The sequence below is a fragment of the Otolemur garnettii genome, unplaced genomic scaffold, assembly GCF_000181295.1.
Source record: "Otolemur garnettii isolate 467f Iridium unplaced genomic scaffold, OtoGar3 scaffold00031, whole genome shotgun sequence".
Taxonomy (NCBI): domain Eukaryota; kingdom Metazoa; phylum Chordata; class Mammalia; order Primates; family Galagidae; genus Otolemur; species Otolemur garnettii.
In genome coordinates this window covers 14,572,457-14,588,052 of record NW_003852426.1, presented here as the reverse complement: position 1 = coordinate 14,588,052, position 15,596 = coordinate 14,572,457, and positions in this window count along the sequence as shown.

The window sequence follows — 15,596 nt, the reverse complement described above, 5'->3', positions numbered from 1 at the left end:
TCTGGCAAGCACAGGCCCAGCAGCAGTCAGCAGCAGGCCCTTGGCAGAAGCTTGGTCCTGTTCCCCCCACGCAGGCATGCCCTAGCCCGCACGTCCTCTCCTGGGCCTCCAGCCACGATGGTGCCGCCCACTGTGCTGGCCACTGCTGTCACTAGCCTCCAGGGGGCACTGCTTTGGCACCTGGGAAGTCCTTACAGAGAGAGGGAGGGCCTGGGGGCCTCATCTTAGGGAGTTATTGAAATGTCCATGTCAGACTCCAGGTCTACAGGTAGACAAGGAGACAAGAAACTGGAACTGATCACCTGTGTGACCTTGGGCCTCCTCTCTCAGGTCTCAGTTCCATTAGTTGTACAACGCAAAGACTGGCAAGGACCCATCTCTAGATTTAATGTTCTGTGATATGTGGCACCCTTGCTCTTCCTGGAAGGGCTCAGTTCCAGTTGAAATTAGTGGGCAAGATGGGGCATGTTCAGATCTGTGTCTCTCTCTCCCCTTCTCCATCGAAGTGGTGTAAGGGCTGGAGTCCCTGCAGCCTAATGCCCTTGGGAGTCATTGAGGTAAAGCCTGACAGCTCATATCCCCTTCAGTGCCCCCAGCCCTAGGCCTCCCAGGGCGAGAGCTGTGGCCTCTAATCAACAGGTTAAAAATAACCCCCATGGGCTCTTCTCCCTCCATAGGAATGGTGTTTGTGTTGGCATCTGTGGCCCCTCTGGCTCTGCCAAATTCCACAGCATGTGACATTGTCAGGGGACCATAGGTGTGAGGAAGGAGTCAGCTGGAGGGGCTCATACTGCCCCAACTCCAGGTGAGGGTGTAGAGCAGAGGTCATAGACAGCTGGCAGGGCCACCTGTGGCCACAAAGCTGCCCACAGAATTGGGGGTCCATGATGGCAAGGAGATACCCACTTGTAGAAATAAAATGAAGCAGGCTACAGGCTGGGCTGTGTCCAGGTGCTAGGCCAGGGCCCTGTGCAGCTGGGTCATCCCCAGGCTTCAGATCCCAGAATCAGAATCAGTGAATCACAGGATTGTGGAATCAAAAATTCTAGACTTGAAAAGAACTTGAGAGATACTTTTAGTCCAATCCCTGCCCAGACAGGAAAAAAATAGCAGCCCCACTAGAGAATATTTATGGAGCTTGTCTTGGATGCCAGGCTCTAAGCTGGCATCTACTGAATTAATCTTCCCAGCAGCCCTCTGGGCCCAGTTCTGTACTTTGTTTTTTGTTTTTTTTTTTTTAAACAGAAGAAGAAACAAAGGCACAGGAAAGTTAGGTTACTGTCCAAAGTGGCTTCAGACTTAGTTCTGTACGATTCCAAAATCCATATCTATAATCATTACCTTGTCTGATTTAATAGAGGTAGGAGCAGAAGCCCAGAGATTGGAGGGTGGGCTATAGTTTTAGGACCGGACCATTGAGGCTATGTCCCTTTTTTCCCCCACAGCTCTCTCCACACCACGACCTCTTCTCATGGGCAGCCAAAATTCTCCCTTAGGTCACCAGGAATCATACTGAATTTAATGCAAAGCCATTTCTTCTCCTTTGATTCTCCAGAGAGACATGACAGTTCCTCAGCTCCCCTCTTAGAGTCCCTGCTCATTGTTAAGAGCCGTCATACTCACCAATTTAACACCTGGCTTTCTCCGGGAGTCTTAGGAAGAGCATCCCATGCATTATGTCATCTAACTGCTGAAGCTGGCACTAATGCCACTCCTGAGCCTTGTCTTCACCCGGCAGAACAAGACCAATTCCTTTCTCCTTCTGCTAAACTTGTGCTTGCCCTCCACACAGCCTCTGTGGCCCTGCCTGGCCTCTTGCCAGCTTCATGTGACCAACTGTAGAACTGACTTGGCCATGGAGAACTTGGGGGTCAGGGACTGACCTGACAGCTGTCCTTCCAAGGGAATCCTCAGGCACTGGGCCACAGGCCAAACCTTAGCTACCCCCACCCTGTCAGGTCTCCTACTATCCCACCCCATGCTATGCCCTCAGGATACCGATGTGGGTTTAAGGTATGATGTTCCCAGGGCATTGCTTGGTCTTTTGGGTTCCTAGGCGCTGGGGATGTTGTTCTGGGGTGAGGAGTCCAGAGTTCTTTCCCTAAACTTATCCACGTGCCACAGGCCAGTCAGGTGGCAGCTCTTTGTTTCTCACACCCCAGGGCAGGATTTCAGTAGCAGTAATGAGCACTGACTGCCTGCTTACTGGGCACTTGTCCTGTGCCAGTCACTCTGATGAGCTTGTTAGAGGACTACGACACCTGAGTGAGGTGGGTCCCATTGCTGTCCCTAGATTATAGGTGAGGAATTGTAGGCACAGAAGGGGGCTTTGGCCGGAGGTAGTATTGGAGTTAATGCTATATTGATTCTAGTTTTTTAAAAAATCAATTCACATTTGCCCTGAATGAAGGCCCATTCCCAAAGCACATCCAGAAAATGAGAGTCCGACTTGGCAATGAGTTATGGAGGCTGTTCTGCTCTGCTTTCCCCACCCCCAACCTGGTTCTCTGTCACCTGAACGGACCCAGGGTATTTCCTCCCTCCTGGTTATCTCTCCTCATCTTACCTACTTACCTGGGCTCTTCCCTCCTTTCCTGCCTTTTAAGAAATCCATCCGACTTGGTGCCTGTAGCACAGTGCTTATGGTGCCAGCTACATGCACCTAGGCTGTTCAAACCCGGCCTGGGCCAGCTAAATAATAATGACAACTGCAACAAAAAAATAGCCAGGCATTGTGGTGGGCACATGTAGTCTCAGCTACTTGGGAGGCTGAGGCAAGAGAATTGCTTAAGCCCGAGAGTTTGAGGTTGCTGTGAGCTGTGATGCCATGGCACTATACCAAGGGTGACATAGTGAGACTGTGTTTCAAAAAATAAATAAAATAAAATAAAATCATCCATCCATCCATCTATCCATCCATCCATCCATTCATCCCCAGCTCTTCCTGGAACTAAGTCCTCCCAACAGGGCTCATCCTGGCCTCATAGGGCATGTAGAAGGAAGTGCTCCTTGTGGGAATGTCACATTCCTGGCAACCCTTCTCTTCCAGGCACCTCATCCATCCCACCCCACCTAGCCACAGATGAATCTTGAGGTGATTCCACCAGAAGAGCGGCTTATATCAGTGAAAGTTTGGTTTATACAAGATAGTAGTGCATTTTTTGCTGATGTACTTGAGCTCTGGAAGTAAACATTCCCAGAATGGTTTGATGGCTACATGTGGTCAGGGACCAGAGCTCCTTCTATCTTATTGTTCTGCTGGGTGTGGTTTCCATTTCCAAGGTCACCTCATTACTCAAGATGACTGCTGGAACTCTAGCCAGAAGAAAGAAGGAAGAAAGCCTAAAGAAGAGCAAGAAAACTACCTGGAGTTACCCATTGGCCAGAACTCAGTCATCCAGTCACATGTAGCTGCAAGGGAACCTAGGTAATATAGTCTTTATTCCAAGGTGGTCCCACTAAAAACTTGGGAATAGGGACGAATGGATGTTGGGACACAGTATCTTCCACAAAGCCCCTTTATTCTCTTTAATTTGCGATTGGCCGAAGGTAGATGGGACTGTTAGAAGGTTGCTTGACTCATTGTGTCTAGCAACCCTTGTTCTCTCCCTTTTCTGAGGCTTCAGTTCTTCTCTGACATTTAGTATTTACTGCTTACAGCTGCTAATGACAGCAGTGCAAAGCTACATCTGGCTGCCATTGGCTGTTATCCACCCTCTGCAGATCCAAGCCAGTGCACTCATATATTCTCATGACGCACCAATGGGTGGCTAGTCCTTGTCCCATTTTACAGTCGAGGAAGTTGAGGCCCAAAGATGTTGGGTAGCTTCCTTAAGAGCAGATAGCTGGGCTCTGAGCCCAGTTACTATATGTTTCTTTCTTTCCCTTTGAGTGTTTCCAGTAGGGGTGGATGCCTTGGTCCCTCTCAGGGTCTGACAAGAGGAATTGGAATGGTCTAAACCCTAGGAGGGGCCTGTCTGGGAGAAGTGGGCAGGCAGGGGCGTGACCTCAGTTCGCAGGTATCTCCTCAGCACTTACTCAGTGCCATGGTCAGCAAACGCGTCTGAACAGGGTCTATTGACGGGCTTGGGGATTTCTGCTGGCGCCAGGAGCTGGCCACTGCAGCCACATCCTCAGACACCACTCTCCCCAGCATGAGCATCCTAGACGCAGTGGTGAGGAAGAGCAGGGATGGGGTAGCTTCCCTCACTTCCCCTTTCTACTTCCAGCCTACCCTAGTGGGGGAGGAGAACTGTTTCCTCTGTCTTCACCTGGGGAAGGAGGCCACAGGGGACTGAGCCCCTGCCCCAGCTGGGCTGCTTGAAGGGAAGCAGGGAAAGTATGGAACCACTTTAAGTGGAGGGGCCAAATGCTGGGCTTCTCCAGGCAGGACTGTCCTTGGTTGCTGCTGACCCCTGACTGTGAGGTCATTGCTCTGGTCCTTGGGGTTGAGGGGAGGTTCTCTTAGCGTAAGCACGGTCATGGCTTCGACTTGCGACTTGCGGTTAGCAATGTTGCTGTAATATCTGCTCCCTGATCTCTGGCCAAGAGGAACTTCTCAGGAGTCATGAGTCACAGCTAACAGTCGACAGTGGGACAGCCATGCGTAGCATGAATGGGGGAGTGCTAGGGATGGCCCTGAGACCCAGACATAACCTCTGCTCTCAGGAGTTCCCACCAGAAACAGACAATGAGTAGGAAGAACAGTTAGGAGACCTCTCCCTCCTCCACCAGGAAGTCTTCCTTGATTAACTGGGATTGCTCTGGGGTTGACCTTGAGTTCCTAGCTCTGGTAGGATGAGCTCCTTTTTACTTTACCAGTCCTGCCAGGTTTGAGCCCTGAGCACTATAGATTCTGTGCTATGGACAAAGGTGTAGACAGGAATGTGATGCTTTCATTCAAGGCATTCATTTATTCAACAAATGTGCCAGGTGTTTAGCATACACTGGTGAACTCATGGACTCAGTCCTGCTCTTGTAGAGTCTGGGGAAAAAGATTTAAAGCAAATAGTCGCATAAATAAAAGAGAATTATAAACTACAATATGTGCTGGGAAGGAAAATTACCCCAGGCTATGAGAGAATATCCCAGGGATTTAGTTTAGCTGGGGGTGTGGTCTGACATTTAAGCTGAGATATTGCTCTCCTCTCACAGAGACCCGGCTTAGCTGGGGTTATGCACACATGTCAACATGTCCAGGAAAAGATGATGTTTAAATGGAGTTTGCTATAACATCCTCGTCTGTCCTAATCCTCATGAATTGGAAGTTCCCTTCATTCCTGGACTGTATCTCATGTTTACATAGCCAAAGTGCTGACACCAGGCCTCTGGTTCAGGTGATCCCTGGGAAGTATGAGTTCTTCGCATGCCATTAGGAACTATCTATCCACCAACAAATTAGCTGCTCTAGGAGTGTCAGGGTGGGGGCTTGGGGCTCTGGAGATGAGAAGGTCAGTGATTTGAGTCTAGAAGGACTGGGATTAGGAGAGTGTTCATCCTGCTTGGGAACTATGAGGAGACTGGGAGGTTGGGGTTGGTGTTCTGGAGCACAGGGCCCATGCCTCCGCCCCTAGACTGGCAGGTCCCAGATGCAGAACCTGCTTTTCCATTCAGACTGGGGGATTCCTTTACCTTCTGGGACCTGGATTTGGGGGGTTGGGACACTATTTGGGCCTGGGGTGGGCAATGGGAGTCAATAGTGAGTCTTCTCACTTACCCTCAGCAACCTCATGGGCCTCTGGGGAGAGGTCTGTGGACTGGCCTAGAGCTGAGGAATTCCCCCTCCCCTTCTTCCCAAACATCTCCAGGCAGCAGGGGCCAGAGCATCAGAGCGTCAGAGCTTCAGATCACCTGAATATGATTAGTGAGAGGCCTCTCCTGCTGGGATCAGAGCCCCTGGCTTTGGACTGAGATCGCTAGTTCCAGTAGCCCAGCTTGGAATTCATCTCCTTCCTCAGTGCCCTTCTCCCCTTCCCTCTCCTCAGTCCAGCTCTGGCTGGACCTAGATAAAGCAGGGCCTAGGGTGGGTAAAGGGGTCAGGCTGGTTTCCTCGGGCTGTGCCGTTCCTAGTGGGCACTGATTCCTCTGGCAGCCCCTCCCCCGCCACCGGCGAAGGTTCTGCAGGGAGACGGCTTGCCGACACGGTGGCATGCTGCCCACCAATGGGGGCCGTGCCAAGCGTGATGTGATGTGTGCCGATCCCTCTCCACTCCTCACTGAGCGTCTGCTGCCCCCGCAGCACAGGGTGGCTCTCCAGTCATGTCTTGAGGTGTTTGGGGGAGTTGTCTGCGGGGACAGAGGGTCCACCTCATACTATAGTCAGTGGGCTAGTCTGAAAGAACCTCTCCTGGCTCTCACAGCTGGTCTTCCACTCCTGGTTGATGAGGCCACAGGGCACTGTCCAGAATATCAGTCCTTCCTGCATTTCTCTCGTGTCCCCCTAGTGGGCAGAGGAGGCAGGTCCCATTGACCTCTGCTCTCCTCACTCCCCCCATGCCACTCCCACCCCAAAACATGTTGGAGACATTTTCTTGCCCTCCTTTGCCCCACCCTGCCTGTTGGAAACCAGGTTCCAGGAGAGAATGAGGGGTCCTGGGGATGGTGGGGCACAGAGCAGTGTGCATCCACCTCCTCAGGGCTAAACAGTGTGACAGGGCTCCATCTTCTTTCTCCTTCTCAGGGGGTTGAGTTGTCTGTGACAGGAGCTGTGCTAGGTTGAAGGAAGCCCAAATCCAGGGGCAGCTATTTTATTTAGATGTAGACTCTTTGATCCCATCATAGAGGCTCTGATTCTCTAGGTTTGGGGAGGATCTTAGGACTCTGCATTAAAAAAAAAAAAAGTTCTTGGCTGGCACTGTAGCTCATGCCTATAGTCCTAGCACTCAGGGAGGCTGAGCAGGTGGATTGCCTGAGCTCAGGAGACTGAGACCAACTTGAACAAGAGCAAGACCCTGTCTCTAAAAATAACCAGACATTGTGGCAGGTTCCTGTAGTATTTGCTACTTAGGAGGCTGAAGCAAGAGGATCACTTGAGCCCAAGAGTTTGAGGTTGCTGTGAGCTAGGATATCATAGCACTCTAACCAGGACATGGAGTGGGACTCTGTCTCAAATAAATGAAAAAATAAATAAATGAAAAAATAAAAAAAAATCCCCTCAGTGTTTGTGATAATAATGACATTTTGTGACTTTACTATTGAGGAAAAAGCACAGACTCTGGAGGTAAGAATTCTTTTTTGTTGTTGTTGAGACAGTGTCTCACTCTGTCACCCTTGGTGGAGTGCCATGTTGTCATAGCTCATGGCAAACTCTTGTGATTCTCTTGCCTCAGCCTCCCAAGTAGCTGGGACTATAGGCCCCTGCCATAACATCTGGCTATTTTTAGAGACAAAGTCTCACTCTGGCTCAGGCTGGTCTTGAACCTGAGAGCTCAGGCAATCCACCCGCCTCAGCCTCCCAGAGTGCTGAGATTATAGGCAGGAGCCACCATGCCCAGCTAGGTAAGAATTCTTGAGTTCCAACCCCAGCTTCTCTGCTTGCTCTCTAGCTGTCTTTGGCCACTTATCTTGAGGCCTCAGCTTTCTCATCTCTGTAATGGGACAGCAATACTCACTTTGGAGACTAAATGGGGTAAGTGCAGATAAAATACCAGCACCAGGCCTGGCACACAGCAGATGCCCAGTGATTCACTTTATGGGCAGATTTGAATTCCTTGTTCTTCCCATCACTAGAGATCCTGGTGGAATGAGGGAGATGATTTAGAGACTGAGAATGATTTTTCTGCAAGGAGAAGCCCCCAAGAAGCTATTGTTACTGCTGACAGGGAGTGGGGAGAATCCTCCCTCAGTTCACCAACACAGGAACTTTAAAATAATAACCTAGGGCAGCGCCCATAGCTCAGTGGGTAGGGCACCGGCCACATACACTGAGGCTGGCAGGTTCGAACCCGGCCCGGGCCAGATAAAACAACAATGACAACTGCAACAACAAAAAATAGCTGGGCATTGTGGTGGGCACCTATAGTCCCAGCTACTTGGGAGGCTGAGGCAAGAGAATCACTTAAGCCCAAGAATTTGAGGTTGCTGTGAGCTGTGACGCCATAGCACTCTACTGAGGGTGACATAGTGAGACTCTGTTGCAATAAATAAAGAAATAAAATAATAACCTAAACAAAACACATAGCACTATTGTGCCAGGCACTGTTCTGAGCCCATTGACTAGTGTAATTCTCAAGAGGAAATGTTATCCCACTTTACAGATGGGGAAACTGAGGCAGTTGTCCAGCATCATACAGCTAGTGATTGGCAGGACTAGGACTTGAACCCAGGCAGCCTAACTCTTAACCACTGCCTTTCTCTGGCACAGGGTCCCCTGGAGAGACAATGACTGTGCCTTCCCTCCACATCCCTCTGTGGGCTGGGGCTGGGCTGTATGCATCGAGTGCTAGCACTCTGGTGGAAAAGGCAGGTCCTCTGAGCTTTTTTGCCTCCTCTGTGGTTTCTGCTTCCACCCTTCTCCCCCTTCCCCTGTCAGTGTTCACTTTCTCCAGCTGTGAGCATCTGGACCCCCCAGGAGCTGTCACTGGGCTCTGCCTGCCCAGACTGCCTTGGGCTCAGAGCCCAGTGATCAGGGAGAGGTTGGTCTCCAGCCTGACCCCACAGCTCAAGACCAGTGGCTTGCCCGCTGCTCCCTTAGTCCTTAGGGGCCACGGACACCAGGCACCTGCCCCCCTCAAACTGCTGTTTATGACCCAGTAAATCACTCATTGTCCCCACCCTCAGCCTTAATGAGGCCCAGAGCCCACTACAATACCCCGATTAACCACACCATCTGTTTCTCTTTAGCAGGAGCAGTGTGGTGGGTGAGCAAGATCCCAGAGCAGGGATGTTGTAGGGTGGGCTCAGGAGTTGTTTTGTCTCTGGAAAATGACTTACCACCCATCCTGACCTCTGTGGTGCCCAGAACATAGGTCCCCTCCCCAGCCTGGGAGCCCCCCAATGGGCACACCCAGCATCTAGCTACTACAGGAGGCCGGATTTGGGTTTAGTGGTGACTCAGATGGGATTCAGGGCACTCATTATGTGCCCTTCCTGGAGATTTGGGAGGCCAGATGTCAGTGTCAACAAAAGTGTTTGAGGACAGGAATGGGCAGGAGGCAAGGATAAGAAAAGGGAAGCCAGTGGTTGCTGAGGTCATTCCTGAGCAATGTGTGTGTTCTTTCATTGATCCATGGGTTTATCAAGCACTTACCAAGTGCCCAGCACTGATTGGGTATCAGAGACATGTGGGTGATGCCACAGGAAGGAGGGACATTGGGGAGCCTGAGAGGTCAAGATTCTTTCTGGAGGAGCTGTGCAGTTACTTATAAGGAATCATTTATGTCAGCTCTAGCTTTTTCCTTAGGTCAATTCCCTAGGTTAGAACCCTGGCGAGTGTGAGAGTTAGTGTGAACTTGGAGTGTTGGGTTTGGTACAGTAATTTGAAGAGGGTTTAAGTTGGGGGGAAAAAATCAAGATAGTGGAAGCCTTAGGAATAATTGATGAAATAGGGAAACTGGGGGACAGTGTCCTGAACCTTTGGAGTGGCATGAGGGCTTGCTGGGGAGTAGATGGCTAGATGAATCGCAGTCTGCCTTAAGTAGGAAGCATCTTTGTTCATTTCTTCCTCAAATATGCGAGCAAGTACACAGCATGCACATTGCCACCATCCACTTCTGCAGCCATGGCAGGGCTCACTGGCCAGTCCTAGCATGCTTTCCTTAATCCATGCAGTGGTCCAGGCTGTCATTGCTAACTGATCAGAGGTGACAGATGACATGAAGATCTATTTACCTTCCTGGCCTGAGATTCAGATATGTATAAGGATCTAGGAGACGTCTGGGAGAGAACTCATTGAAAGGGAAGAGAGAGTTGGGTGGACAATCTGGCCAAGTGACAAGGCTTCCCTGTGAGAGATACAGGGTTGTTAGAGACTCTGAGCTAGGTCTGAGAGAGAGAGAGCAGGAAAGGGAGCTGGGAGTAGAATATAAAGCTCTGTGTGTCTATTGGGATTCCATTGCAGAGAACAGAATTCACTTTGGTTGGCTTAAATGGAAGGGATTTATTACAGAGTTTTAAATGGCTGCAGAACTATGGGGGAGAGCCAAAGACAGACTCAAGATTGAGCTTTTAGAAACAACTCTCAAAGCCATGCTGCAGACCTGGCCCATGGAGGGAACTGCTATCTCTTTGGTAATCATGAGGTCACCAGCTCCACAACCACAGTGTAGTGCCATGATCAGGATGCTGCCGCTGCTGCTACCAGCTCCACAGACCTGCTGGGATCCTTGCTAGGAGGCGGACGCACTGTGCTCTTCTCTTGACCCCCTTTGCCAGTACTACAGCAACACACTAACAATGACAGTAAAAAAAAGTACCCCTTTCTTTGTTCTCAGAAAGCAGCAGGGGCTGCAGAAGCACAGCCTTCCAAATCTCATGCAAGTGCGTCTGATCAGTTAAATGTGAATTATATTCCAATCCTAACAGCAGGGGAGGAGACTGGGAAATGGAGAGTTTTTTTGTTTGTTTTGTTTTGTTTTGTCTTGTTTGTTGTTGTTCTTTCCTGTCTCTGCCGTCCAGAAAGGCTTGCAGTAGGGGTAGAATGGACGCTGAGAACAAGTCCATCATATCAACTACACTCTAAACTTCTGTATGATGCCAGACACTGCAGCTCTGCTTTGGAACCTCTCAGAGAGGAATGGAAGGGGCGTAAGAAGACTTCTCCCTCTTCAACACAGCACTGCACAGCTTTGGCAACTTGAGGGCTCAGGCACATCAATGCTACCTATTGGGTGTGGTCCTTAGGGAGTGTGACCAGGTTATTGCAGAACCTCCTAGTTATGTTCAGAAATAGTTGTTGGAACTTTGTAAGCATCTGGGACTGGTAAATATTTGTTATTAAGGTTAGAGTGATCTCTTTCATCTTTGGAAACACTACCATGAGCACCCCCTATGTGCCAAGCACTGTACTGGGAACATAGAATAGAATGAGATAGAGTCCCATGGGTCCTTTGCAGCTCCTTGTCTAACAAGGAAGAGGTGTAGAAAGCAGATGAAAGGATGCCAATGGTATGGAGGGTGCCAAAAGGAGAACAGGGGTGCTCCCCTGGGTAGGTGACTTTTGAACTGAGTCCCAAAGGGCCTGAGGATGCTGAGACAAGGTCTGTGTGAGAGACAAGGGTGAAAACGACAAAGGCCCTGGAATCTTAGTGACCTGAGAAGGAAAGGATCTGGCAGTGGGGAGGAGAGGTATTGGAGAAACCAAACCAGGGATTTCCCAAGATCCAAGGTTCAGTTTCCTTGTCCAGACCAGGCTGGGTACTCCTGTGCTGGGCACCTGCATCTGGCCAGTCTTGCAGTTTGGGCCCTGTTCTCTGAAGGCTAAGGAATGGGGTTTGCTGTGTCTGCTTGCACAGGATGTTGGGAATGACTCAGGGCCAAGGATGGGCTTGGGGATCCACAGGCTGCTGTCTAGGCTGGAGATTATAGGAGGCCTCTCCCCAAGAGCTGGTGGCAGCAGAAGAAACTAGCCCACATGAACTGGGCAGCCCCTAGCACGTGATCTTGGGCCTCCAGGCCATGGGACCATGTGGTTAGAGCAAGTCATTGCCACTTCAAACCCCATTGTCCCCTCCACACACACCTTGTGCCCTTTCTCCCCATCCCATGGCTGCTCACTCTGTTCCTGCATTCCCCTCTGTCCTGATGCCAGCCCTCCCTGGCTTGGGCAGTTGGGAATATCCATGGTGGGACACTGCTGTCCAAGAGTCAGAATGAAGGAGGGCCAACTGTCAGCTGGAACCCATCAGAGGCCAAACCAAACCCTGGTAGCAGGATAGACAGGGCTGGTTAATGAGAAAGATGTCCCTGAGAACTCCCTTAACCCTGCCCACACTGACACCAGGATGTATCCTGACATTTTCTAACAGTGACAGGTGGCTCCAGGTCTCTGGTTCATCAACCCAGGTTAGTGGAGGTGGAGTTGATTTAATAGAGAGATCATGCCCCTGCCAAAGGCAGTTGCTAATATGAGAGAAGAGAAATAGCTCTCTCCATCTGATGAGGGGGGCACATAGTACCTGTTTTCAGGGAGATCCTAGTCTTATGGGGAAGATACATCTTGGACCTAGTCTGGTGGAGGAGACACAGACCTCTCCTCAGAGAGCTCCAGTCTGAGTGGAGACATGGCCCTACCCTCATGTAGCTCAGGGTCAGAGATGTGGGAGGTTTAGTCTTTTTTTTTTTTTAACTGATAAATCAATATCATGGCACACTTTTGATTTTCTATATTATTTTGTGAAGAATCAGCAATTTGAATGCATGTCCTTTGCTCTAACCCCAGGAATCATGCAGCTGCAGATCCAGAGAGCTGTTGTTAGGGGAAAGTTTCTTCCTGGGTATCGGCTTGGGGTCAGCTGCCCTCCTCCTCTGCCTGCTTTTCTGAAACCCCTCCTCACCTCACAAACCACTCAGCAAGAGGGCTGTTTTCAACAGCTGGTTCCAACTCCTTCTTTGGTATCCATGTAACTTACATAACTCACAGCTTTCAATTAACCATTTAACTTGGTGAGCAGGAACACAAAAGGAAACATGTCTACGCGCAACTGGCCCTTCTTCAACTGCGTGGTTTAGATGTCCCTGATTTATTTTCCACAATTAGTGGCTGGCCCTCTCCCAACCTCCCTCCTAGTTCCTTTTGAAAAGCCTGCTGCTGGCAGGGCAAAGCTGTCTGAGGGTACTCCTTTCTGCAGTGCTGGAATCACTGAAGGGCTCAGGCCTCTTGGTTACTGGCTGTACTGGGCTATCATGCTCTGCAAGAGGGGAGAAGGGAGCCCAGGCCCATACGCAGGGTAAGGAGGAAAGGCCCAGAGATGCTGGCACCTTTGTAAGCCTTTGCTACACTCTTCCGCTTTGAGCAAGTCCTTTCCATCGGGGTCTCAATTTCCTCATCCATTAAATGGGAGCGAACAACTGAGTTAGTTGGTTTCTCAAGTCTCTTGAATTCAAACTTTGGTGGCTCTACCTATTTCTCTACCCACCCTGCTCTAGACTCTCCCAGCACCCCATCGTGACCACAATGGGAAGGTTAATCACTGACCTTGTCCAGCAGCCAACTGGATCAGCAAGCGTGTTACTAGGTGGCTTCGTGCTGCTGGCCAAAGGCCTGCTGCTCCCTGTCTTCCAGCCCTAGTCTGGCACTCTGATGTGTGAGGACATTTGTGGATCTGCAGTTGAGTGGAGCCATTTGGTCATATTTCCTGAGAGCCCCCTGAGCCAGCTACTGGGACTTGCTCTTAAGGAGCTCTTGAGATTAGTGTGTACAGGAGGCACACACTAGAATTATTTTCTGAGCACCTCCTCTGAGCCAGGTTCTGAGCTGGACAGGGGATGACAAAGATAAATAAGTAGATGTGGTGCAGTTTCTCGTGGTACTTAGAGGCATGTGCATAGGCTCCAAAGTCAGTCTGCTAGGTGTAGACCCTGCTCTGATACTTGCTTGGGCATAATACTTAGCCTTTCTACATCTCAGTTTTTCTATCTGTAAACTGGGAATACTAATAGTACATGGCTATGGGGTTGTAATGAAGATTAAATGAGTCAGTATTTAGGGCCTGGGGTGTGGTAATTATAACTTTCATTTCATGAGCACCAGCTCTGTGCTGGAAATTATCATGCCATTTGGTGTGAACAACGAGCTAAGAAAAGAGTTGGTACTATAGTTTGGTCTTGAACGATAAAGGTAAGTTCAATAGACAGCAATGGCGGAGGACATTCCAGGAGGAGGGAATAGCAGGGGCAAAGGTAGGAAAGCAGGAAAGCAAAAAAATGTGTTGGGAGAACTTGAAAAGGACCAAGAGAAAGTCTAAGAGAGATAGAATTGGAAAGTAGGCTTAACCAGACAAATATGTAGATGGTGGAACACATTATCCTATAGGCAAAGGGAGCCTCTGATGGTTGTCCTACAAGGGCATCATGTAGGGAGATGAAGTTGCAGTATTTAAATGAGACTGCGGAGTTTGTTTTCTTAGGTGATAATAGCAACAAGAGTGATAATCAGAGACCTTTTGTTTTTTAGATTTTAAAGTTCACTGTTTTCATGGGCACAACCTCATCTAATCATCATAGCAATCCCGTAAGGTGAATTGAGTAGGAATTATCACCCCCACTTTACAGAGAGGAGGATGAGGCTTATCCAGGGTCACCTAGCAGATTGGTGGTGGTGGAGCCAGGAGCTAACCTGGGTTTTCAGGTCTGCATCAGCATGGCTGGCCCAGTGTGAGTGAGGGACATGGGTCCCCATCTCATGCTTGCCTAGAGGCCCAGATTACCTTCTCAAGCCCTATCTGTAAGCTTGAAAATGTGTATGTGCGGCTCGGTGCCTGTGGCTCAAGTGGCTGAGGTGCCAGCCACATACACCTAAAGTGGCGGGTTTGAATTCCCAGCCCGGGCCCACCAAACAACAATGATGGCTGCAACCAAAAAATGGCTGGGCGTTGTGGCAGGTGCCTGTGGTCCCAGCTACTTGGGAGGCTGAGACAGGAGACTCGCTTGAGCCCAGGAGTTGGAGGTTGCTGTGAGCTGTGATGCCATGGCACTCTACCCAGGGGGATAGCTTGAGGCTCCGTCTAAAAAAAAAAAAAAAGAAAGAAAATGTGTATGTGCGTGCAGGAGGAATGAGAGTGTCTATGCAAGGAGCACTCCGGTCGGGCCAGCACCAGGTCTGCTGTATTTCTGGCCCATTACCAGAGGCCAGTATGAACTAAGTGCCATCTATCTTCTGTTGAGTGGTTCTGAAAGCATTGGTGACTTGGAAAGGGGGTGGCTGAGCCCCTGCCAGGAGGCTGGTGGGCTGGTGCAGGGACAAGTAGGGGTGCAGGAGTGGGGCAGGAGCACACATAACCTTACCCTTATAATGAGCCCTTCCCCTTTCTAGATGTCCCCCCCTCCCAGCTGAGCAGCAGCCAAGAGGATAGGGAGAAGCCTCCCATTCATTTTCTTCTCTCCTGCTGGGACTGTTCTCTGACTCTGGGTTTCTGCCCCAGGGCTGGAAGTCTGGCTTCTGACACTCCAGTCCTGCTCCATTGATACCCCCTCTCCCTTCCATGCTGAGGCCTCCCTCCTTTGATGTTCATTTTCCAGATCTGGCTTTCCCCAGCGCCTGAGGGTGAGGAAGGAAATGACAGAGCCCCTGGCTTCCTGAGCCTGCACACCACCCCTAGTTCTTGCCAGGGCCAGGCTGGTCTACCTTTCTATAGGTCTTAGCCCAGGGCCTACCAAGCCCAGCTCAGGTAGCATCTGTCAATTCTATTCCCCAGGGCCCCCACTCTTCGGGGAAGTCCAGGAGCCATAGGGGAGCTGATAGTGAACCTGCATAAAAGGTACATTACACTATAAACCAAAGAGTGGCCCCAGAAATGGGTTTTATAGGGATTTGGAGCAGGTGAAGTCATAGAGCTGGAGTGGAGGCAGTCAGAGACTTCCTGGAGTGTCCCAGGCTGGGACTGGAGCCTTCATTGAAGGGTAGTGGGGTTTGGAGGGAGGAGGAATCTATACAGGGATTC